General features: G+C 44.7%; 1 protein-coding gene across 2 annotated transcripts in view; it reads right to left on the bottom strand.

Moving 5' to 3' along the window:
* Positions 1 to 24,505, bottom strand: part of LINGO2 (leucine rich repeat and Ig domain containing 2) — a 2,438,702-nt gene that overhangs the window by 289,541 nt on the left and 2,124,656 nt on the right. Inside the window, exon 1 of one of the 2 annotated variants that reach the window (XM_086962133.1) lies at positions 11,929 to 13,225. The exons of the other annotated variant lie outside the window; for it this stretch is intronic. The gene's annotated coding sequence lies outside the window, so the exon portion shown is untranslated. Of the gene's footprint in view, positions 1 to 11,928; positions 13,226 to 24,505 lie in introns of those variants that run through there. 2 annotated transcript variants of the gene reach the window in all.

Consider the following 24,505-nt stretch of genomic DNA (forward strand, 5'->3'; position numbering starts at 1 on the left):
AACTTAAGGCCCATTAGCAAAGACGAGGTGTGATTCACACGAGAAAAACCAGTCTGCGTTGAAGCAGCGACATGGTATTCACAAATACACATCTGAGCTGACTTGGGAAGGCAGGTAAAAAGCTTCCCACCAAAAGAGGGTACTGGGGACACAGCCCAGATTTACCCCATTGAAATCCCCCCATGCCCGTTCCCAAAGTTTTTACAGGAAGAGTGTTATATGTCTGTATGCCGTTCACAAGGCGTCTTTTCCCTGTGTAAGATTCTGTAGGCGTGCATGGGTAATACCAAAGGAAAAACCGAATTTGCATTTTTCACATACCCAGGCAACTGAATGGATGCCCCTTTAGAATGTATGGGGCTGGTTCAGAACTTGTACATTCGGTATTACAGAAGGGTCCTTGCAGCCAGGAACAAACCTATGTTTTGCTGTCCTAATGTCATTTGAAATTACAAACTAGACAGCAAGCGTTGGCACTTCTCTTCCTACGAGCAAAAGTAATATCTGCACAGTATTAAAGTGATATTACATCATTTGAGTGGGGGCATGCTTCATTCAAAACGAGAGAAGCTTATTTCTACTCGCACAATCTGTCATTAAAGAAACATATGCAAACACAAGGATGACCTTCTGCCAGAATATCATTGACATAAATAATGAGTTGAAAAATGTCCAAATACCGCTAGCAAAACTATTGCCTCCTTGAAGATAATAATAGAAAATATACACCCATTGGAACAATATTGCAGTAAACTGTATTTAGGAGAAGATATTCATGTCACACAATGTTTCTGACAATATGCTAAAATACAGCCAGAAAGAATCCCCTGGTATACGACCTGACTACCCACATCCCATGCAGTGGAAACGTGCAATAATGATATGGACACTCGGGGCAGGACAACTGACACCTTCCAGAATGTGCCCGGGTTGCCTACAGGCAAACCCTTGTCTATGCAGCCTGGGACGTATGTATATGCACCTGCACCATAACATTAAAAAAGGTAGAAAGTTTCCACGTGAAGGGTGGATCCTGGGACAGCACGTACCCTTTTTAGTTCCTAATTCAAAGGTTAAGACAGCCTGCTGCATGGGCTCGCAGCCCTTTAGGTGACCGAGCTGCGCTGTGACAGTGGAACATGGTGCTGAGGCTGCCATAGACTGCAAGATTCTGCACCTGTGAAGAAAACCTATTCTTTGTTTGTAAAGTTGTGCTTACTGCTGGTTTGTAGGCAGTGCAGAACATTGGGATTTGCACTAGACATGGATCTGCCACCTTGACTATTACATGGGCCAGTGGCACAACTTGACCTGAACTACGGGGGCGGGGATAACAAAACGCACAATTGGGCAGAACTAATACACCAAAGGATGGGGTGGAGCTAACATGTCAAGCCCCAATGGGGCTGGGCCATGCACCTCCCCAATCTAATAAGGAGTGTGATGCATCCCTTCAACTACAATGCCCCATTGCTTGGCATGGTAGCTCCACCTCATCCTTTCGTGTATTAGTCTTGCCTGACTGCAGGGCCCATTTGCTGTTTCTCTGAGCCATTTCTGCTCTCAATTGACCTTTTATATATGGAGAACAAGTATGCAATTTACAAAAATCCATGACACCCATTTCACACTCTGTGTGACTCTGATGATTTTATTTGTTGTTTTGCCTTGTTATTCTCTACCATCTTCCTATTTCCATGCATTGGCTCTATCTATCATCCTAACTATGGACCGTGTATCTCCTCTCTTCCACAGGTCCACTCACTATCCACCCTTGGCATTTTCTCTTTGTCTCTCTACCCAACGCTCGCCTCTCCATTCTTCCCTTATTCCTGCCTGCCCTTTCATCCATTTACCTTGTCAACCCTTCATCCCTGTCTTTGCATCTCCACCTCTGCCTTGGCATACACTTACCATCTTTGGCCTGTCTCTACACCCATTCCTTGATCTATCTCCCAACGTATGCCTTTGTCTTGGTCTCAACACAAGTGTATCTACTATCCCGTTTCTAAACTAATAACAGGCTTTTCACACATCCCAGCCCATGACTCACACAACTCCCGTCTTCCTTCAGCCCATACTTTGGCTCTGTTATTCCTTTCTTAGTTTTAGCATGTCTGTCCACCCATTCCTCCATCCTAGTTTCTCCACTTGTTGCTAGTCTCTCTACACACCTCATGTCCTTCTGTCCATCCCTGGCTTCCTCACCTATCAAGTCCCTCCAATCTTCTCTTGCCCCTACCCTCCCTTGTCTCCACCATCCCAGGCCCTCGTCACCAGCCGACTGGACTACGGCAACGCCCTCTACGCCGGCACCACCGCCAAGCTCCAGAAGAGACTCCAGCGGATCCAAAACGCCTCAGCCAGACTCATCCTCGACATCCCACGAACCAGCCACATCTCCGGACATCTGAGAGACCTCCACTGGCTCCCCGTCAGCAAGAGAGTCACCTTCCGCCTCCTCACCCACGCACACAAAGCCCTACACGACCAAGGCCCGAGCTACCTCAACAGCCGAGTCAACTTCTACGCTCCCAAACGCCACCTCCGATCTGCCAGCCACGCCCTCGCCGCCGTCCCCCGCATCCGAAGAGCGACTACAGGAGGAAGGTCCTTCTCCTACCTGGCCGCCAAGACCTGGAACTCCCTCCCGACCGACCTGCGCCTGACCCAAGACCACCTCTCCTTCAGGAAGAAGCTGAAGACCTGGCTGTTCGAGCAGTAGCGGCACCCCCCCCCCCCCAGCGCCTTGAGACCCTACGGGTATGTAGCGCGCTCTAGAAATGTCTTTGATTGATTGATTGATGCAGCGGCGCCCATTCCGTTTTTTCATCCTGTCCGTGCCTCTAACCTTTTCATGCCCGCTGGGCCACACTGTTCTTCAGTCACTTGCCTGTCCCTTTTCCCTTCCTCCCAATCCTTGTCCTGGGATCTTCTGACAATCCACATTTTAAATTATGGAAAAAGATGATTTTGTTGCCACGAGATGTGCACAGTAATGACTGATATCAAATGATTCATGCAGAAAAGCATGGTTTGCTCTTGAGATAGCACAGCTGGCCTATGTACTAGCTACTGTGATCTGCACCCACCCTGTGGGTTATGTTTACATCCTTGCATTGCTGGCCTGGCTTTGTATTTCATCCTTCTGAGGGTAGCGAAGGGAGCATAAATTATGGAGGCTAACAAATCTATCTGTTAAACACAAAAATAAGGTGCCACAATCACTCAGGGGCCCCTCTATGCGGCCTCTCGCAGCACCGTCTTCTCTAGCTGACCCACTGAGGCCGTGATGGCTCTGCTGGTCGCTCAAGTGCAATCCTTACCATTCGCCTCCAAATCCCCACTCCTCACCTAATTTATTCGTTTTTCTGCCACAGTGGAGCAACTTTTAGGCTTGTGCAACCCTTTCCATAATCTTGTTCTCTGGGATTGGCTGAGCAGGATTCTGCCTAACAGAAAAAGTGCTGCAGGTCAGGCTTCCAGCCCTTCCCATCAAGTCACAACTTTGGTTGCTGGTCAGTGGTCTCCTCGCTGGTCAGCATAAAAATGTATGATTATCTTCTGTGAAGAAAAAAACTATTGAGCTGGTGCAACTCATCATTTAAATGGTGCCCGGCATTGCAGCTGTGCATTGAAGGCCATTAATGCAGGGCTAATGTGACAGCATGAGGTCTGGGAAAATACACTGGGTCTCAGAATCCTCTACTCCCGTCATCCCTTGATCCACTGTTGTTCCCCCGCTGTACCCCATCTTTTGACTTGTTGCACACGGCCAAATAGAGGTCACATTAGTGCCCTCAAAGAAAAGTTGCAACTAGTCGTCTTAAGCCCGGACTGAGAAAGACGACAGGAGGGGGGAGGGGGGCTGAAGCTCTTTTAGCCCAATGGGCAGTGTGTGCCTGACATGGACTCGTGCTCTGCTTTCTAAAGGAAGTGGGCAAGAAAACCCAGTATTCTGTACCTATGCTGTAGAGGGACGGGGAGAAGTAGAAGAACCACCACATAACCTCTGAAGAGAGGGCATGGCCTGAAGAAGAAACTAGGCATTATTTGTCTATTGTGAAAAGGGTGCGAGAGAAACCAGATGCTCTTTGCCTGGATGGAGAGGAGAGTCCATGAGAGAAACCAGAGAATATATACGAGGACATGTTGGGTGGAATTGAAAGGAAACCAGAGTATTTTGTGTCTGGGTTCTGAAAGGGACATTGTCAATTACATTCAATCCTTATGGACTGGTCACAATGGGGAAACTCGAAATCTCGACTGTATAAAAGGACAGGTTTTGAGGATGGACTCCTCTACGTCCCAGGAAGAAAAAAATCAGTGTAGTGAGATCCTCATCATACTATCTTAAGTTCTTTCAGATGATTCATCTACTTTTTAATGAAGACCAAATGGTTGCTGCAGCCCAGGTTATTAGTAGGGCCAAGCAAGATACCTCTAAACCTTTGTTTGATGTTCGATCACAATGTCTACGCCAGCTGTTGATCGTATCAGATCAGACATCTTGCTGTGCACAAACAGATTAAAGATAATATCAGGCCTGTGCACCAGGCATCTAGGAGACCATAGTTAACTGGAGCGGAAGTCTTGTTTACACATAGAGTCGTGTATTGTGGGAGTTAGTCTGCCATCTTTAAATGGCAGCAGTAGCAAAGCTTACTAGAGACCCATAAGAAAAAGAAGTTGCATTAAAAAAAACATGCTCTCTAGCATGGAAGACGTTTCTCTGATATAAATAGTGAAACAAGGTGCACATTTCCAAGCTTTGGAAAAACAGAGTTGCTGTTCTGATATCATAGTCACTATTGTATGAAATAATTGTCATTATCATTCCAAGGTTGCTGCTAGCATTACTACATCCAAGTATGTTGCATAAACATTCTGGTCCTGTTTTATAGCTATCTTTTACATAAGGTACTTGTCTGAGCTACAGCCTTGCTAGGGGGTGGACCAAACCTTTCTTCTTCAATTTAATTGGTTATAAAAAGTGGTGCTGATTTCCCTAACCATAAAATGGCTGTTGTTCAGGAAGCTAATTGTTCCCACGGAAGCAGTGCTGAAACTCATCACCGTAGGGGTCTATTTACAAAGGGTAATTTGCATGTGTAGATTTACTCATGTGTAAACGTACTACTGCACGTACTAATAACTTTACACTTTTTTGATATTCAACCTTTTAAAGTGTGAATGTATTACTATATGAGGACCTGCATGTCTCACCCCCCCCCCCCCCCAAAATAAAACTGCGGAAGGAGCCTACTAGAACAGGATTTAAGGGTGCAAAGTTACTACTAGTAACTTTTCACACATAGGTAGAGGTCTCCACCCCCAGAGACGAGCTTTCCCTTTTGATAAAGTATAGGGAAAAATAAAAAAGTATAATAATTATGTTCAGTAATATTAAACAAATGTTAATATTAAACCAGAATGTAAATGAACTCAAAAAAATTATCATTAGCCTAGAAATAAACAAATTAATTTCTACAGCACATCAACTCATCAAATTGAATGTGTGAATAATAATTATGTACATTATGGTGCTGAATTATGTGGGGTTGTGATGCAAGGTCCCTTAAGAAGTATTGGAAAATCATTTTGTGAGGGGCTTGAACAAACTTCCAGCAAGTACCCCCTTTATCATTTATGACTAGATGATGGATTAAAGAGAGTTAATGATGTAGTGGGGCTGAAACCGTTAATGTATTGACGAAGACTGTGGCCAGCCCCCAAACTTAAATTTCTCTGAGGTGCCTTGGAAGAAGTAATGGGGCAGTTGGGGTCCAGTAAGATTTCCTGATTTAGGGTGGTCGGGGATCGGTTGTGAAAGATTGGTTTTGGCAATCATGACGTGATGTTACACTGGTCTCCACTTTGTCATAATTTGAGTCTGAGGAATTACAACATGCCGATAGAATACTCAGAAGTAATAGAAGCCAGTCTATTGTCTTTGCCATCTCCAGGTATTTGATGACTATGTTGAGGTTAAGACAGAAAAAGTGTCCCATAATGCTGTGATGTACTTAAACTTTTAACATATTTTATCCTGTGTTACTGTAATATATTTAGTCAGGTTTTCTTCCCTATATTTTATATGCTCTGTATTTTTATGTGCTTTGATATAGTTTGTATTTATGTATTTATCTTACTCTTTTATGGCCTTCTAGGCCAAAATAAAGATACTGGCTATTGAATTACATACATTAAAATATATTATTTAATGTATAATTATTATTTAAAATAATTCTACAAAACCCCACCAGCCTTATTATTTAATAAATTATATTTAAATTAATTTGATTACTTGTTTTTTTAATTAAAAGTGTAAAAGTTGCATTTAATTATGTTTAATCACAAACTTAAATATTAATTTAAAGTATTTAATTAAAAAAAGTAACTTTACATAGACTATAACTGTGATGTACATATACATATATATTTTTTTTTTAATTCAACATAATTTGATTTATTTAACAATATTTGTTATGGGCCCTTAGTTTAAGCTCCTGTCTCTATTTTTTTCTACAGGAGTGTGTTGCAGTGCATTTGAGTAGCCATGCTTACTCCATGGCTGGATTGGAGTGCTTTTAGGACTATTTTGGATCCCTTTTTAGCTGTAGTAACTTTAGAATAGGCCTGGGCAGAGTTCGCGGAGTTCCGATGTTCGGAACTCTGCAAAGTAACCAAAAACCACTGCTGCGCTACACGGTGTTTCACAAGCAGCGGAGTGCATTAGGTCACCCCATTCGTGCTAGTTTTGAGAACCGGAAGTTTGTTCCACACTGGAAAATCAGCACAAACGGTACCATGTGCAGTGCAAGAGGGTGCTGCTTGTTTCTGCTGCTTGAGTAAACTTTTGGCAGCTTCTTCAATGCCCAATGAAGGTTTCTAAATTGATGCGGTCGCGGCCATCCGTGACCCTTCGCATTGAGAAAAGTCGCTGGGAGGTGGTCTAGCATTGGATTTTCCTCACTCACGCTTCAAACTTAATATTGGCGAGAACTGCAGAGGAAAAGCTTTGCTCCGCGAAGCAGAGTTTTTCAGAAATCTTTGTGCTCTATGGAGTAGACAAAACTCAGCGAACAGAGCAGAGGTCACTACCCAGGCCTACTTTTGTAGGTTGGTGTTTGTATTTGCTTGTCCCTCCCTAAACCCTTCGTTACCTCTTCTACTCTTCTCACATCTAGTAGAAAATATTCACCCTTTCCCAGTCACTTCCCCAGCTTCTGTCCACATTTATTTCTAAAAAGTACACCAAAGTGTACAGAGATCCTTGCCACTGGGCAAAGACCTATGCATAAAAAAGAAAACAGAGGCATGAAGAAGAAACTGGATGCCCCTTGAATTTATGAATAGCATGTTGTTGTACTTGAGTAGTACTATTGTAGTGCTTCCAAACATACTACAAGGTACATTTCTGAATAGACCCCTCGCCCCATACCCAAATGCCTAAGATTGATATTTCCAGATGATCATGGGGCCTGTGTTGGTTTCTTTGCAGGACGGGTGCAAAATCTGTAAATTGCACACAGTGACATAGGTGGATGCCAGTAAGTGTTTTCTGTACTGCGAAGGTGAAATTATATGCAGGGAATGAGCCCAGAAGCAGACATTCTCCACTGGGGTGTTCATATTTTCTACCCTCTTACATTTTTTTCACAGGGCCAATTGCCTATACTGCCCTTGAGAAGTATTCATGGGAGCATGCTCGAAGCTATCTGTTTACATATTTGCACTGTCTTCTGCAACTGCCCACCCATCCATGAACTCACTCATTTGTATATCCACTCATCTATGCAATGACTTGTCTACTCACTCACCCACTTATCCATTCATGCATTTGCTCCTATGTCGATATAGTCATGCATTGAGTCACTCATTTATTCATCCATGCATTCACTCACCTATTAATTCCTGTACTTACACAGCAGTTTACTCCTGCACTCAACTACTTATCCATCTATCCACCCATGCACTCACCCATTCATGATTGTCTTTACTCCTGCATTATTCAATTGATCCTTCACCCACTCATCTTTTTATCGACACATCCTCCCAATTATCATCCATGCACTCACTTCTCTGCTCACTCACCCATGTATCTGTTCACTTAACCATTCAGTCAAGTATTCAACATTTTGCCAGAACAGTTATTTAATTCTTACATGCACTCATATAGTCATCCATCCATGCATTCACATCCTCCTCTTGCCGTCATCCCATTGTCTCTCAGTCACCCATTCAATAAAACACACCAGGTAATCAATAAAGAGGCACTTTCATCCATAAAAAAGAAAGACCTATAGACTTTATCAACATGTGTTTAGTGACCCCTAAGCACCATGGACAGACAAAAAGGCTGATATGATGCAAAAAGGTGCACCTTAAACAGAGCAGTCCTCTTGTGCAATGCTTCCTAAAGTAGAACCAGTTGGGACTCTACCATCAGAAACACAGCGCTTCCCTTGCTCTGAATGACTTTTGGGGTTCCAAGAGAATGATGAATGTTCATTCATGACTTCTGGCGGAGTCCCCCTACAACCAACCTCTAAGTGAGGCCTTTACTGTTTGCAAGTCTTTTCTGTTTTGCATCGTTAAGTAGCATGGAGAGTGAGTGGTATAATCAATAACATTTGTCAAAATTAAGATTAACATTTATCGCAATAAATTCACTTTGTCACTTGAGATGTTTCTAACGATGTTGCTACTGTCACCATTTGCAAAATTGAAGTATTACAAACATATTTAGCTAAATTTGTATGAAATATGAATCCGAATTAAAGAAGGAGAGCTAAAAAATATCCCAAAGTTCTCATTTCGTGAAAGTACGAGACTGGAAACATTAATGTTCAAAAATCTCTAAATTAGCCTGAAAGTAGTAACTGTCATATTAGTATTAGGAGACAGCTGCAAATGGGTTTTAACGAGAAATATCAAATTGCGAAATTCATCAAAGTATTCAATATCAACCATACGTTGTACTTTGCCTCAGCATTTCGAAAATAAATAGTACCCTCGTGTCACAAGACCAAATATGCACCAGCTAAATAGTTACAAGTTGACCAGAATTCACCTTGATCTGCTACATGCTCAGTAAACTCCCTTTGGCTAAAGGAATAAAACCAGCAAATGGCAAGCCTATGGGCGGGATCAAGCCCATGTACAGTGCAGATACAGCATGTCTCGTTTTGAGGCAGCGCATGTGCGCCGTCCAGAACTGAGACCTAAAAATGATACAATCCAAAATAGCCTCAATTACCAACAAAAGCTTGCTGACTAGTGTGCCTGAAGAGCATCAAGAAGAAAATGAACCTGTAGGCACCCACCCACCATCTATGATCATCGGATGCAAAATTAGAGCAAGATTTAAATAACCTAACCTGAGTAGAGCAACATACTGGGGATCAGGGTTAGGGACCTACAATCTTCTCTTCTTCAAGAAAAACCAAAACTACTCTGCTTCGAAAAGACATCATTGTGTTTAGGCAGCCAATCCTATATAAATGTAATCAGACCTAGCTCACCTAGATAGGAGAGTTATTGAAGAGACAATGAATTTTCACATTTCTAGGTGTTTCAACTTCAAGGGGATTACACTTCAAAACTGTCTCCAGATACAATTGTGTATGTATTTGGGAAGACAGAATTATGGATTGACCCAACTTACTAAGGGTTTGATTACGAGTTTGGGGGTCCATCAGACTGCAAACTCGTTGTGGAGGTGCGGTGGCGGTTAGGAACCGCTATACCAGTGGTCCGACTACTGTATTGCAACTACTGAGGTAGGACCGCCAGGGGACAGCCACAACTGCCAGGGAAATGCGTTACCTTGCGGTGGCGCAGCAGTGGAGGTGTGCAAGATCCTGGCAGTACCGCTACGGCACCGCCAAGCATATTCCGAGTTTTCCTCACCACCAGGATTTCATGGCAGTGTTCATGCCATGAAATTCTGGCACTAAGGAAAAAAGGGGCCCTACCAGGGCCCCTGTTGCATCTGGGCCCTTGGGTGCATTCAGGAGGGGCACATTGAATGCTCCCCTGTGGGCATGCACCCCATTTCCTGCACAGCATGAACATGACAGTCCATGCCGTGCAGGAAAGGGCTTTGGCATTCCCATTGCAGTACCTTTTTCGGAAGCACCGCTGTGGGAACACCAAAGGACCACCTGCTAGACAATGAGAAAACTCGCAATCTGGTGGGCCACCGGCGGTCGAGTTCGGCAGTGCGGGCCAGGGCCGGACTGACAACCGGGCAATTTGGAATGCTGCCAAGCTGGGGGCTGATTTCACTGCGGTGGGGGCAGATTTTGTTCATGGAGACCTGCGTGTGCTTCAAAATAATTAATGCAAAACGAATTTCGTTTAGCACACGCAGGTCTCCATGAACAAAATCATCCCCCAGCTCAGCAGGATTCCAAACTGCCCGGTAGCCAGTCCGGCCCTGGTGCGGGCGGTGGCATGCTGCCCCGCTCCTGCACCGCCAAACTCGTAAAAAGGCCCTAAAGCACATTAATGGGTTGAATCAACCTCAGGTAACAGGAAATCTACAATTATATTTGGTTCATGCAACTCATTAAATTCCTTGTTTCTAAGGGTCTCCCAATTTACTCATATCTCATCTAATAATTTATTTTATCCCTCAAATTAAGGACATCAAATTTGGTGAAGGCCTACAGAGGACTTAAAGAAAGGGTATTTCACCATCACCATCAATAACCATAATCTTCATATCTCTGGACATCAGCAATCTAAGATGGATGTTAGCATCAATATTTTCAAAAACACTTTAAAAATAGTGCTTTCATACACTTGGTTTAAGTGCTAAATATGCAATACAACATCAATTTCGCTGTACAAATCAATTATTAAATGTCTCTATACTCACTAACTGTGGGGGAGCGTTGTTGATGTCGTTCGTTTTTAACGACTACTAGAAAATTGTGTACAGTACCTTAACATTCCATGATAAAAAATCCGCTAATAATTTTATTAGGGCAAATGCAAACTGCAAAACGCAGAAGGGATAAAATGGCAACATTTTCATGGTCTAACGTTTACGAATGCCTGCTGTTACCATTAGCCTATGGGAAAAGTGGAAACACGGTGTGGACATCAGTGTTTCTCCAGATATCCAACCATTTTATTTCCCCTTCGTTGCTCCTTTTCCACATGCACATTTCCCCTGCTTTTAGTAGGTTTAAAGTGAAGTAGATTATGTTTTTCCTGTGTAACTTGTCATTTCCGGATCAGCTGGCAGCTCCCATCATCATCCAACTCTGGAAGTGCATCCTTTAAAATTAGTCCTTGAGTTGGATTTATGTACCGAAAAGCCATCAGGATGAAGCCTAGATCTTGTCACTCAGACCACAACCAAAACAGGATTCACACCATTCGAAATTAAAATGAGGGACATTTTGTAAACATATTGATATTAATGCCTCATAACAGACTGACATGATTTTGAGAACTGGAAATATTATGAGAGAAATATAGAAAAAATGAATACTCTTTCAAAAATGCCTAGTCCAAAAAGTAGGAATCCATCTAAAAATGGGGAAAGCACCCATACTTGTAAGTTTGTGTGTATTCATTGAGCCATTTCAGGACATTTCCCACCATGCAAATACATACAGATTTGCTTCTGTCGGTGGCAGGAGTGAATGAATTTCAAGGAAAGGAACCCGGAGTGAATATTCTCATATCTAATGGACGTGTTGGGAAATGAACGGATCTTCCACATGAAAAAAAAATATATATATATATTTATCGAATGCACAAGAAAAGACTAATTACAAACACAACAGCAAATTTGGGTCACGTTTGTGCACATTTTTGCACCACATGTAAAAGCTGCATTATATTTATTACACATCTTCTCTCTCTGACTTGATCAGTAAGAGGTAAAAATGAAGAATAATTACTCACCCAATAGATGGCAGTATTCCTCAAATTGTCTGAGCTCCAGATTTGGGCTTCTATGTTGTGAATAAGCGAACTGCTGAGTCCCACTTAGCAGGCATTTCTCATTCCCAGTGTCCACGTCAGGCCATCACCACACAGGGTCTCCATCACAACCACGGTAACAACTGGCAGTGCTGCATCGAGCCTAAATGTCCAGATGAACAACGTTTATTCCCACTGTTTTAACAGCATCCTTCAAAATGACCCTCCAAGAATTCAAAAATTTCGTGGAGCCTCTTCTAGCCCTAAACCAGGAATCTCTCCAATTCCAGCAAAGTTACTGGTCTGGGCCTAGTAACGATTTCCCCGACAAAATGATCGACTAGCAGTCAACTTGCAGGCCCAGGATAAGTTGTCCCGATATCCACAACTTTAGGATAAATCTAATTTCTTGTCATCACTATAGTTTGGGCAAATGTTAAATTCCCATGTTCAAGAGAGGCTTGGTTCCATCTGAGTTACACGAGATTCCCTCTCGTTACGTCACGCTCAACGGCCTCAAGGCCTCTCGGTTGACAGTCGCCTGACTCGGAACTGACGTCAAATGAGGACCAATTTCAAGGAGACGATGCAAATTTGTTAAAAAAATAATAATTATATAGCAAAGCGCTGCAAGGCAGGTACTCGTCGAGCGTTGTTTACCCTCTTGATATCCAAATGCCTTTTCCAGCAGTCAACTCCTCAGATTTGGGGACTCCTGGCCAGGTGGCGAAGGCGACTGTCGCGGTGTCCTCCAGATGCGCATCCCTAGGTCCTGGACAGGCAGTGATTAGCAGCGCCCTCCCAGCCTCGGCGGAGCTCGCGCAGTGCAACCGTGAGGGAGCTTCGCGTGTGCAGCTCGCGCAGCAGCTATCCATCCTCACTGCCCGCTGCACCTGTGCGCGCCTCAGCGGCGCCTCCCCGAATCCGCTCTTCCCAGCAGTGCTCGGCGCTCGGCGCTGGCGGCAGCGGGAGCCCAGCCCGCGTCCCTCGCAGACGCTATGTAGGTCAGACACCTGCACGGAGGGAGGAGGGACCGCGCGCGCTTCTCCTTCGCCACGCACCGGGGGCAGAGCGGCATCGCCGGAGACGTCCGGGCGGCGGCGTCGTCGTCCATTTCCTCTCAGCTCTCCATGAGGCGGCGGGGTCCTCGCGCTCGCTGCCGGCGGAGGGCGCCTAGAAGCCCGCCCTCGCGCGCTCTCTTCTCACACCCGGGAGCTCAATGAATGGACTGCGGGGAAAGGCTTTGCAGAGTGCTCCTGCCGCTGCGTGTGTGTAATCCGTGCTGGCACCAGGGGGATTCATTCATAGTACACGGCTGGGAGGGGAGCGGAGCGGGGAGGAGGCGAGAGGGCGGCGTGGATGGAGGGAGGAAGAGTGCGCACCATCGGGAGGGCACTCTTCTGGGCGCACCATTCACACGGGGACACGGTGGAAGAGGGGGTGGCGAGGCTTTGGGGACGAACTAGACTTTGACATCAGGGGAGGGGGGGGGTTTAGAAGAGAATAAAACCAGGTTAGTATCTATTTGACCAATGACCAATTATATTTCTAGTGAGTAGGCTTATGTTTGATTTTTATGGCCGTTACTGTACTGGGGATGGTGAGGGGGAGTGGGGAAGGAGAACATCGAAGACATACAAGGTCGGCACGGGTGGCGTGGGAGGAAAAGTGAGTGTTAGTGTAGTGGGTATAGAGTACACGACAGTCGGGAGAAGGTAACGGGTGAAAAGTGGGATATGAAGCGTGTGGAGAAAGAGAGGGTACGACGAAAGAACCAAAGAAGAAGAAACAGAGCGAGCGACAGAACAAATAAAAAGAGTGAAATAGAAGGAGCGAAGAGTTTAGAGGCTGCACTGACACCCGACCGTGTACGGGAACAAAAATAGGTGCGAATGTGTTTTTTAAGTGACGTGCAAACGTGTGAAATAAATAACTAAAGAAGGCGACGAGGACGTCGGACAACCAGGAGAAAGGATGTAAATGGACCTGTAACGGGAGGGGGGGGGGGGGTAGAGGGAAGGGGAAACGGGAGAATTAAGGATAAAGACAGAGAAAGCGAACGGGGCTGGGAGGGAGAAGTAGGCAGGTAACTAGCCGGGCGGAAGCGGGCATGTGACGGTGGTAGGCAGATGCCGGGTTACTACTGGTAAAAGGATAACATCGGAGCCCTGGAGGGAGGACACCAAGCGAGTGGAAGAAGAGAAACTGTAATTGGATCTGAAGGAGACCAGAAGAGGACGGGAATAACAAGCAAGAAGAGGACGAGACAAAAAAACGGGAGAGAAGGGGCGATGCGAGGGGAGAGGGGATTTATTCGTTAGGGTGGGGAGAGAGATGGGCACGGAGGGAGACAGGCTCCGAAAGATACGCATGAAGGGAGGGGCACAGTCAGTGATAGAAAAAAAGGCGCAACGGAGAAGGTTGACAGGCGCAGGTGCAGGGAGGGGAGGATGTGCGGGGTCAACGTGGCTGTACGGGAAAACAGCGATTGATAAGGAGGTTAGTGCAGGTGGGGCTGGATCAGGGAGCTGAAAGCTACAAGGCGTCCGTGGCTCTGTTGGTACTCAAAGATGCAGTGCGAAAAAAAGAGCGCCACCTCCCTCCATCTCTCCGAGCTCCGCTCCCGCCTGGGCTGCACGTGCAGCGAGCTCCCCGCGATGCACTTCAGCGATGCAGGAGTTAAATCAGGCGTTGAACGTCAGTTCTCCCTCCCCCCACCCCTTTTCGACTGCCATAATAGGAGTACGACCAGGCACGGACAACACCAAAGAATAGCGACAACTAGGGGAGGCGCCCCAAAGCTGCGGGCAATCCCTGGGCTGCCGAGAGCAGCTGGATTGGGTGGGGGGGGGGGGGCGGTTGTTGTAGGGAGGGAAGAGCGCGTGTCACTCCATCCTATATCATCATACTGAAAGTGACAGGGAGGTGGTCGCATATTTCCCTTACTGTCAGTACTTTAAATGGGCAGGTGCTGTCTGGTACTAAGTACCTGCACTTCTTCAGTTTGAAAGAGGCATTACGCCCCTGGGGGACCACAGCAAATACAAACTTTTCCACCAGGTTTCTTGCGAGCCATTATTAATAGCAGGACCGCCAACCCTCATCCTCTTCTTGACTGACTGTCCGCCTCGAAGCCTGCAGCGCATACATAAGGCACTCTTAACGGCACGCCACTGGGAACAGTTTCCCGAAGAGATGAGCGCATGTCATGTCAGTGCACAGCGAGGCACATTTTTTCTCACTTCAAATGCAGCCGAGGAGATGAGTAAAAACAATGTGGAGCCGGTCAGCGGAGTGGCAGCTTCTCTTCAGACACGAGGTGGATGCGTTACTAGCTTGCCTCAGATTGCAGCACCGCCAGTCAGTCAGCCTCACACGAGTCCGAGCTGCACCGCGGCTCTTCGCCCCCAGGCTCGAAAGGGAAACGAAAGATTGGACCTCAGAGGTACAACCACAGATTCAGATATAACCGCGACCCTCCGGGTATAATAGCAAAAGGTTTCATGAAAACCCTTCAGCTGCAGCCAGGGCCACTGGAATTATGAAGCAGGGGCGAAGCAGCGTTGACCAACGGCAAATTATGAGGTGTATGCGGCACGTGATTAGATTATAGTATTACCTCCATATTGCCACTGCGCATCAAAGGGCCTGTCACCGCGCAGCTACAGCTGTGTTTAGTAGCTTTTGGTCCAGGAACAATTTTCTTTTGTTAAAGAACGCAAATTATACAGAAGATTTATGTGGCAAGAGCAGCAAATTGATAAATATGCGGCTGCAGAATCACATATTTCCAGTGGCCCTGCCGGTCTATAGTCCAGGCTGCACTGAAGTGGGAGCGAAAGAAAGGGAGAGAGAAGCGGACAGTATCTGATTCTATATACCTGTTTGGTCTGACCGTTTGTAAATACGTGTTTTTGTCGGCCTGTGGGCACACACATGCTTACACATGTACATATATATTTTTTGTTAGGTGTGCATGTGTTGTTGTGCCTCAAAATATGACCTTCTCTCAGTATATATCATGTAGTATCATTGTCACATCAGGTCTACTCAGCCTTTCATCCTTCTGAGGTGGATATCATGAATACCATTGTTGGGAAACAATAAAAATCTGTTATTCAGCGCCAAGATACCCTTGGGTGAATGTGCGCTTTACAAATGCACGTTATGTTATATATGTGTGTGTGTGTGCACAAAACTTCTAAAAAGAGACATAAGAGCCCAATGAGGAAGTACACATACTTGGCATAGTGTAGAAAGACAAAGCATCTTAAAACAATAGAGTGTATATGAAGACAAACAGGGGTCGACATGTAAGTACTTGTAAGAGCACGCTGGCAATGAAACAAACCAAGAAATGATCACCATGCATAACTAATAACAGGCAGAACTGCTTCAGGGTGATAGATGTGGGAGAAAAGCCGGCAGCCTTTTAGATGTTACTGTAAATGAGAGAGAGAGTCAAGCAGGATTACTGCATAATAGAGATACCATGGAGAGCAGGAATATAGGGCCTGATTTAGAACTCTGTGTACTTCAAAGCATGAAGTAAAATATTTAGTCACCCCTACCGGAGTACCGTACTCTGTACTTAGAGTTGCTCAATGGCCCTGCGGATAACTGTAATCATTGATAGAAAATGCAATCACTCCTGTCAATGAGTTAAACGTTTGCTGGAAGGCTCTGTTAAACATGATGGCCAGCCGTTTAACTTTTGACTCATTTTTGTTTTTTCAAAAACAAAATCACAATGTGGGATTTTGTTTTTGAAAATTAGTTTTTGAAAAAAAACCAAAATTGAATGATCCTCACACTTTGGGAGTTTTCTCCCAGGGTGTGGAAATCATTTAAACATTTTTACTGTCACTTTCCTCCAGGTTTTTCACAGCGATAAGGATAGTAAAAACTGGCCATTCTACTCCCCACTCTAAATTGAGCGGGCGGTGTAATGGACAAAACTCTGACGGAGTAAGGCCTGTTGGAGGAGTATGTCAGAGATGGAGCCAGAGTAGGCATAGTCCTGGACCTCCTCCCAGTGTTTGACACAGTCTCCCACCGCATCCTCATCCAACGCCTTCACAACATTGGAATCCATGGATACTTATTCTGATGGGTCTGCTCCTTCCTGGCTGGAAGATTCCAGTCATTCAGCCTTGCACCATACATCTCGGATGCTTGCAACCTCTTTTGCTGAGTGCTGCAAAGATGCTCCCTGAGCCAGAGCCTCTTCAACGCATACATAATCCCTTTAGCCAACATCATCCATTCTCACAACATCAACACCCTCTCCTACGCAGATAACACTTAGCTCATTCCCTCAGTCATGGAGAAGATGCCCAGCACTCGGACCAAGTTCACGATTCACTATTCCTCCCTTCCGGATATTTCTACCGCCGTGCCGTCATATTACAAAATATACAGGCTCGATCGTCCTGGCAAAAGAGGGGGGGCACTGCAATTGTTTTCAAATCTGACATGAAACTTTATGCTTATGACTCCTACGTTGAAACTTGGGGAGTAGTGTGCATTGCCACCATATCGGCCGGCCCTAGGGCAAGATGGAAGGTGGCCCTTGTATACAGACCCCCGGGAGTAAAGACCGATTTTGTAAACACATTAATGGAAGTATTAGCCCCGCATGTGTTGGCCATGGGTAATTTTCTCCTTTTAGGGGATTTTAATTACCATGCGGAACAAATTACAGACCCGCAAATGAATGAACTTTTTTCAGGCATAAATTCCTTAGGACTAAAAGTGCTAAGCTTGGATCCCACCCACATCGCGGGTCATACGCTGGACTTGCTATGCTCCAACTCCCCACTGGTAGAAATTGTTGAAAATCTCCCCGTTTTATGGCCTGACCATCATGTGATTAGATTCACTATTTCCAACCTCGGCCCGGCAACTCAATAACATTTTGTAGATCTTGGAGTAAGATAAATCTAGAGTCATTTACCACCCACTTTTCCCATCCCCGGATTACAGATGTTACTGATCCTAATACTGCAGCCATCGATCTGGACCTCGCCATTGTGAAAACACTGGACAGAATTGCACTAGTAAAAGCCTCAAAATCACTACCTAAAACTACTCTATGGTTTACTCCTCACCGGTATGCAACCTTTACAACGCAACTTTTAGCACTCAGTGCTGTTACAACGCATGTATTACAACGAAAACCATTACAACGCATTACACTGGGGGGCGCTCTAGGATAAGGAATAGTTTTAATTTACTATCCAACACCTTCCCTAGTGTCCACGGGGACTGGAGTTGGAATAGTAAATTAAACTATTCACTATCCAGTACCCCCAAGTGTAATGCGTTGTAAAGGTTTTCATTGTAATACTTACGTTGTAACATCATGCGTGGTAAAAGCATGCGTTGTAACATCATACATCCCTCCTCACCTACAAGTAACTAAGCGAGATGTTAGGGCAGTAGAAAGGAAATGGAGACATACTAAAGCACCCTCGGACAGGCAACAGTATATAAAGGTGCACAGAGAATACATGAACAGCATTGCTACGGCCAAAAAAAGCCATCTCGAGGCCAGAATAATCCAGGCAGCAAATTCGCATAAAGAACTATACAGAATCGTGAAAGAATTTACTAATCCTGTCGCCTGCCAGTCCTCCCATACCCAGACTCAAGAGTGGGTCACTGCGGTTTCAGAGTATTTTCATGATAAAATAGATGCAATACATAAAAAAAGTTCTGAATCTATTCCTTTGAATCAGCTGGTCCCAGCTGCAAATAGAGTAACCACAAACATGAAGCCTCCCAGCCCAGCCTTAATCGAATGTACCCTCTTTTCTGAAACAGAAGTTGAATCAACTCTTAGACTTATCAAATCCGGATCGCCGGACGATCCGGTCTCGGTGCAGGTCCTGGCTAAAAGAGCACCAGCCTTAATAACGGACATCACAAAGATTCTTAATCTGTCTTTATCATGCGCCTCTGTCCCCACCCACTGGAAGCAGGCCACCATCAGACCAATTTTAAAAAACCTTCGGCTGATCCTACACTCCTTGCAAATTATCGGCCTATCTCGCTCCTCCCCTGTTTGGGAAAAATTATGGAATCTTTGATCAATAAGCAACTAGTCTCTTTTTTAGAGGATAATAAACTTCTGGACCCTTCCCAATCAGGCTTTAGGGCTCGTCACAGCACCGAGACTGCCCTTCTCGAGGTTACAGACAACGTCAGAACCACCCTAGATGAAGAACAATCTGCCATACTGGTCCTGCTCGACCTATCTGCAGCCTTCGACACCATCTCGCACCAAATTCTCCATGAGAGGCTGGTGGAGATAGGTGTCGAAGGCCCAGCTCTACTCTGGATAAGAAGTTATTTGTCCAATAGGCGGTCTAAAGTGCAGGCCGGAGTGTATTCCTCCAGTTACCAGGTTAACGATAAAGGTGTCCCCCAGGGCTCAATATTAAGCCCAACGCTTTTTAACCTATACGTATCCCCCCTGGCGGAAGTCATCAAGTCACACAGCTTCGACACAGTATCATATGCCGACGATACCCAGCTGTTGGTTACCATTGGCCCAGACCCAGCTGAAACTAAATGAAGATTTCAAAAGTGCATGGTTGACATAGAAAATTGGATGACCAACAACTTTTTAAAACTGAACGCCAGCCAAGCGGAGATTGTACTTTTTGGAGCAGCCGACAAATGCTGGACTAAGGAATGGTGGCCCACCACTCTTGGACCTTGCCCGTCCCCCAGGTCCTCGGTTAAGAACCCAGGGGTGTTATAATTGACAATAGACTGTCCATGTCAGAACATGTCAATAAAATCTCTCAGACATGTTTTGGCCTGATGCGCAGTCTAAAGAAAATCTTTAAGTGGCTTCCCCTCCCCTGGCGCATGCCCCTAGTCCAAGGACTCATTTTGAGCCGCATTGACTATGGGAATGCCCTCCTTGCCTCAATTAATGAAAACCTTCTGTCTCAGCTGCAGGTGCTGCAGAACACCGCAGCCAGAATGGCATTGGATCTTCCTCCTCGTGCTCCATCTGCTCCCTCTCTCAAGACCTTGCACTGGCTCCCCATTAGGAAACGGATCCAATTCAAACTATGCTGCCGAGTCCACAAGACAATTCATGGACAAGGTCCAGCCTACCTGGAAAGTAAGCTCAAACCCCAATTATCTACTAGAACCCTCAGGCCCGCTGGTAAGCAGCTCCTAAAGGTCCCTAAAGTGCGCACTGTGAGATACGGTGACAGGTCCTTTAGTAAATCAGCGCCTGACTTCTGGAACGCTCTACCCTTATCTATTAGGGTGCAATCCAACTACCTCAGCTTTCGAAAAAATCTAAAGACATGGCTGTTCTAGTGACTCCCTCTCCCTTAATTAATATCTCTGATTTTACATCTGTATGTGGTTGTGTCCAATGCAAGCGCTCTGAGACCTTCGGGTGATTTATGCGCTATACAAAAGACAATTTAGATTACATTACATTACAAATCCTGCATGACTGAAATTGCCCACTAAATTAAGACTAACAGACTAAAGCTAAAATCGACAATACCGAAATCATGATCATTAGGAAGATCACTTCACCCCGGGACTCCACCTGGTGGCTATCAGAGCTAGGACTCACTCTCAACCTCACCACCCATGCCAAGAACCTTGGGATCGTCATCAACAACAAATTCAACATGCCCCCCCAAACCAAATCAATGCTGAGACTGCTTTATACTGTTTCATACTTCCATACCCCGAAGGTGCCAAGGAAGATTTTCAAATGGCTCCCAATCAGCAACTGTATAACCGCCACTCAAGCCCTGGTCACAAGCAGGCTGGGCTACGGGAATACTCTCTATGCCAGGATCAACACAAATCTCACCAGAAGCCTGCAGACCTTACAGAACTTAGCAGCCAGAATCACTCTAAACCTCCCACGCTGCACTCACATCACACCACACATGAAGGAGCTCCACTGGCTACCCAAACACAAACAAGTCCAATTCAAACTCCTCACACCCAATTTCAAGATACTATATGACACTAGCCCAGCTAACCTCAACAATCACACCTGCTTTTACAAACCTGTCGGACACCTCCACTCATCCAGACTCCTATTTGCACACCTCCCACACATACAGAAACACAGATTCAGTGGTCGAGCCTCCTCCTACAACGCTCTTCAAGCATGGAATGACCTGGCACTACATAAGAGCCACCCATACTTCCTGAAATCCGCAAGAAGCTGAAAACCTAGCTTTTCGAGTAGTCCCACTAGGCTCTATGCATGACTAGGCTCACACCTGCTCAGTACCAGGATACCCTCTTGGGTGATAGTGCACACTACAAATCTGCATAACAAACAGAGATGTGAAGGTTATTGTAAATTTGTGTAGCGAGCACATTATGGTCGAAGTACAAGAGAAAATGTTATTTTGTGCTAAATAACAGAGTAAATATGAGGGCCAGGAGTTAAAGGTGTTGTGCAAGAGAAAACAGTGGGCAGTACGGATGAAGTATAAGCAAAACTCAGAGGTTAATAATAGAGTAGTGTACAGAAGAAAGATTGAATTTAATCCTGTAATGTATGAGTGGCAGTCCTGGCAGTAAGAATGCAGTGCTAGGCAATGAGGAAATTGCAAGAGTAACATGAAGAGGAAAGAAACATAGCACAATTTGGCAAAGCCTATATGTTTCACCTTTGAGTCTCATTGCAAGGCCATTTTGCTTTGCCAATGTTTTTTGTCACTGCTGTTCCACATTGCCCAAAAGAAGAAATGCTTGTTTGCCGATGAATGCGGATGTGGAACAGCATCATAAAAAAAACGAAAACGTCCTCACTGTAGTATGATCTATAAGCACATGAGTCACCATGCATGCGCACTGCTGAGTTATAACGTGGAAGACATTTAAAAAAAGTTTAATTTTCCATCTCCAGATGGTGGACATCAGCTGTGGAACAGTAAATAAAAAAAGTATATGTGGGCACGCATGCAAGTTAAAGGAGCAGTCACAAAGCAAATGGGAGCAGCCGGGCCCTTTAAATAAAAATACATATTTTTTTTAATAAACAAAGAAAAACGCAAAACGGAGGGAGGGGTAGGGGCAATGGAGGAACAGCTGGGGGGTGGAAGTAATTGCCATGGAATGAGGTGCTGGTAGGGAAGGGAAGCAACAAAGGAGTTTCGTATATTGAGAAATCATTTTAAAAATTAAAAAATAGAAGGCTGGGAAGGGAGCAAATCGGTCTGGGGCACTTCAAGGAGCAACACAGAGACTTGATGGATGAAGATGTGATGGGAAAACTACACACAGAGGCAAGAGCAAGATGGCACATGCATTGCCATGGAGTGGTAAAAACAAAAGAAACAAGCATTTGCAATGCAATAGGTCTCGCATTTACGCGAATTTGAGCTATTGTCATTGTAAATGACAATGCCTTTTATTTAGGTTTTGGGTTTTAAAATATAAATAAAAGGCATGGTCATTTAAAATACTGTTAGCTTAAACTCTCGCAAATGCGAGACCTATTGAATTGCAAATGCTTGTTTAGGTCCAGCATGGGCAGCGCATGTGCTGCTCTGCAGGAATGCTGTAATGGAGTATGGACCTGAAGGTCCGCCCATATTTTTCACTGCCTTGTGTCACTGTCCTTTGTAAATGCTGGCTTCCGATTCGTTAATAAGGTTTTTAGTTCCTCCTTAGTAATACCATGGGTTCATTTGTAACATACCATGACGACTGGCCCTTTTACTTCTGTTGTTACATGGTATGCCTTATTTACTCTGTAAGCACTATAAAAGTCAAAATAACTATATTCCGTTCAGATTAGACCATAAAAGTATAACATACCAGTGTCCAGTTCATACAGTAATACAACTCTTATCCCTGAAGTGCAACGCTTAAAAATAAGGCATTAATACTTTAAAAGGCACTTGAATTTGAGAGTACTTGAATGTAAAAGGCACCATTTTCATTTACAATTCATACCGTTTTCTTATAAAAAAATGCAGTTTTGAAGCACTATTTTCCTTAACCCCTTCCACGCTGATGACGAGCTGGGCTCGTCATGGCGTAGCCTCCTCGCACGCTGATGACGAGCCCAGCTCGTCATGTAAAGTGCGTTTTTAAAAATCTCAGCGTGCGAGCGGAATTCCGCTAGCGCGCATGAGGTTAATGAGTTTCTCCTACTGCAAGCATGACATGCTTTCCTGCAACATTCAGTGCGCGGCGCCATGCATGCTTTCACTTTCCAAGCAGGACAGGACAATGACCCCACTTCCTTGAAATGAAATAGGTCTCACATTTACAATGCCAATAGCTTGAACTCTCGAAAATGCAAGACCTATTGCATTACAAATGCTTGTTAATTTGAGAGATTATACCCCCTGACAAAGGACTTTCCTTGGATCTAAAATGTACTGGGGTTTCAAAAGTTGAAGTTGGATCCACTGAAAATGGACTGATTTTCTTTACTTCTATGACATTCAATAAGTAAAGGAAGGGGCCCAAACATGTCTGAATGTAAGACAATTTGAAAAGATTAAGCTTTTGGGAAACCATAGTGAGAAATGCAAAGTTGTGCGGCATCTTGCCCATGACAGGCTATGCACCGAAGGACTCTCTCCTAGTGGAAGACAGCCTGTGCCACAGCTGGCATCAGGCCACATAGGATTCCAGAATCTCAGGAGTTTAAAAAAGTTAATTAAATGTAATAGTGGACCTTCAGAAAGATTAATGTCTATAATGATTAGATTAAATGTTATTGTACGGTTAATTAGAATCTTAATAAACAGGCATAAAAGCTACAAGTGTTCAGCACACAAGAATTAGAACAGCATAATATTAGGACATATCGAACAAAATTCAGCACACAAATATTAAAACAGCCCCTTGTAAAAACTGACAGACCAAAATAAAATACCAAGTGCAAAGCAGCATTTATGATCGGTCCCATGTAAATCGGGGACTACTTCATAGCTCAATCAGTTGACCAATGAACAAGCGCAATAACGGAGTAAACCAGAACAATATTGTTTGCTTTCCGAGACTGGAACCAAACCACCTTACAATACACAGTATACTCGATAGGGCTAAGTGCAAAACAAAGTTTACAAGCTCCAAGACCAGCTCATTGTAAAAGCCGACAATACAGTTTAAAATATCTAAATGCAAAGGGGCATTTTTGAATGATGACACAATGTGAGGGCAAACGGAATAATATAACAATACAAAGTAACAAGTGCCAAGCAGCATTTTTGAACGGTGCCGCATAAGTCAGGGCAGTCTTTTTGGCCCGTTCAACAGAGCAGTGTGCACAGCGAAATAACGGGTTAACCAGAAACAGCCCATTTTAAAACACACCAGCCCATTTTAAAACACATGGTACAGTAAAAAGTGCCACATGTTTGACTATGGCATATAGTTTTGGTGTTTTTCAGTACAAACCATCCCATTATAAAAACAGGCAATGTCGGATTACATGGAGTATTAACCAGCGGGAGGCGGCTCGGGCGCAGCACGTCTTCCGGAGATGTGTGCGTTCACAGAGCTGAATCGGCTAGTGCACAGGCCAGTAGCG

The sequence above is a fragment of the Lissotriton vulgaris genome, chromosome 3_1 (genome assembly GCF_964263255.1).
Source record: "Lissotriton vulgaris chromosome 3_1, aLisVul1.2, whole genome shotgun sequence".
Taxonomy (NCBI): Eukaryota; Metazoa; Chordata; class Amphibia; order Caudata; family Salamandridae; genus Lissotriton; species Lissotriton vulgaris.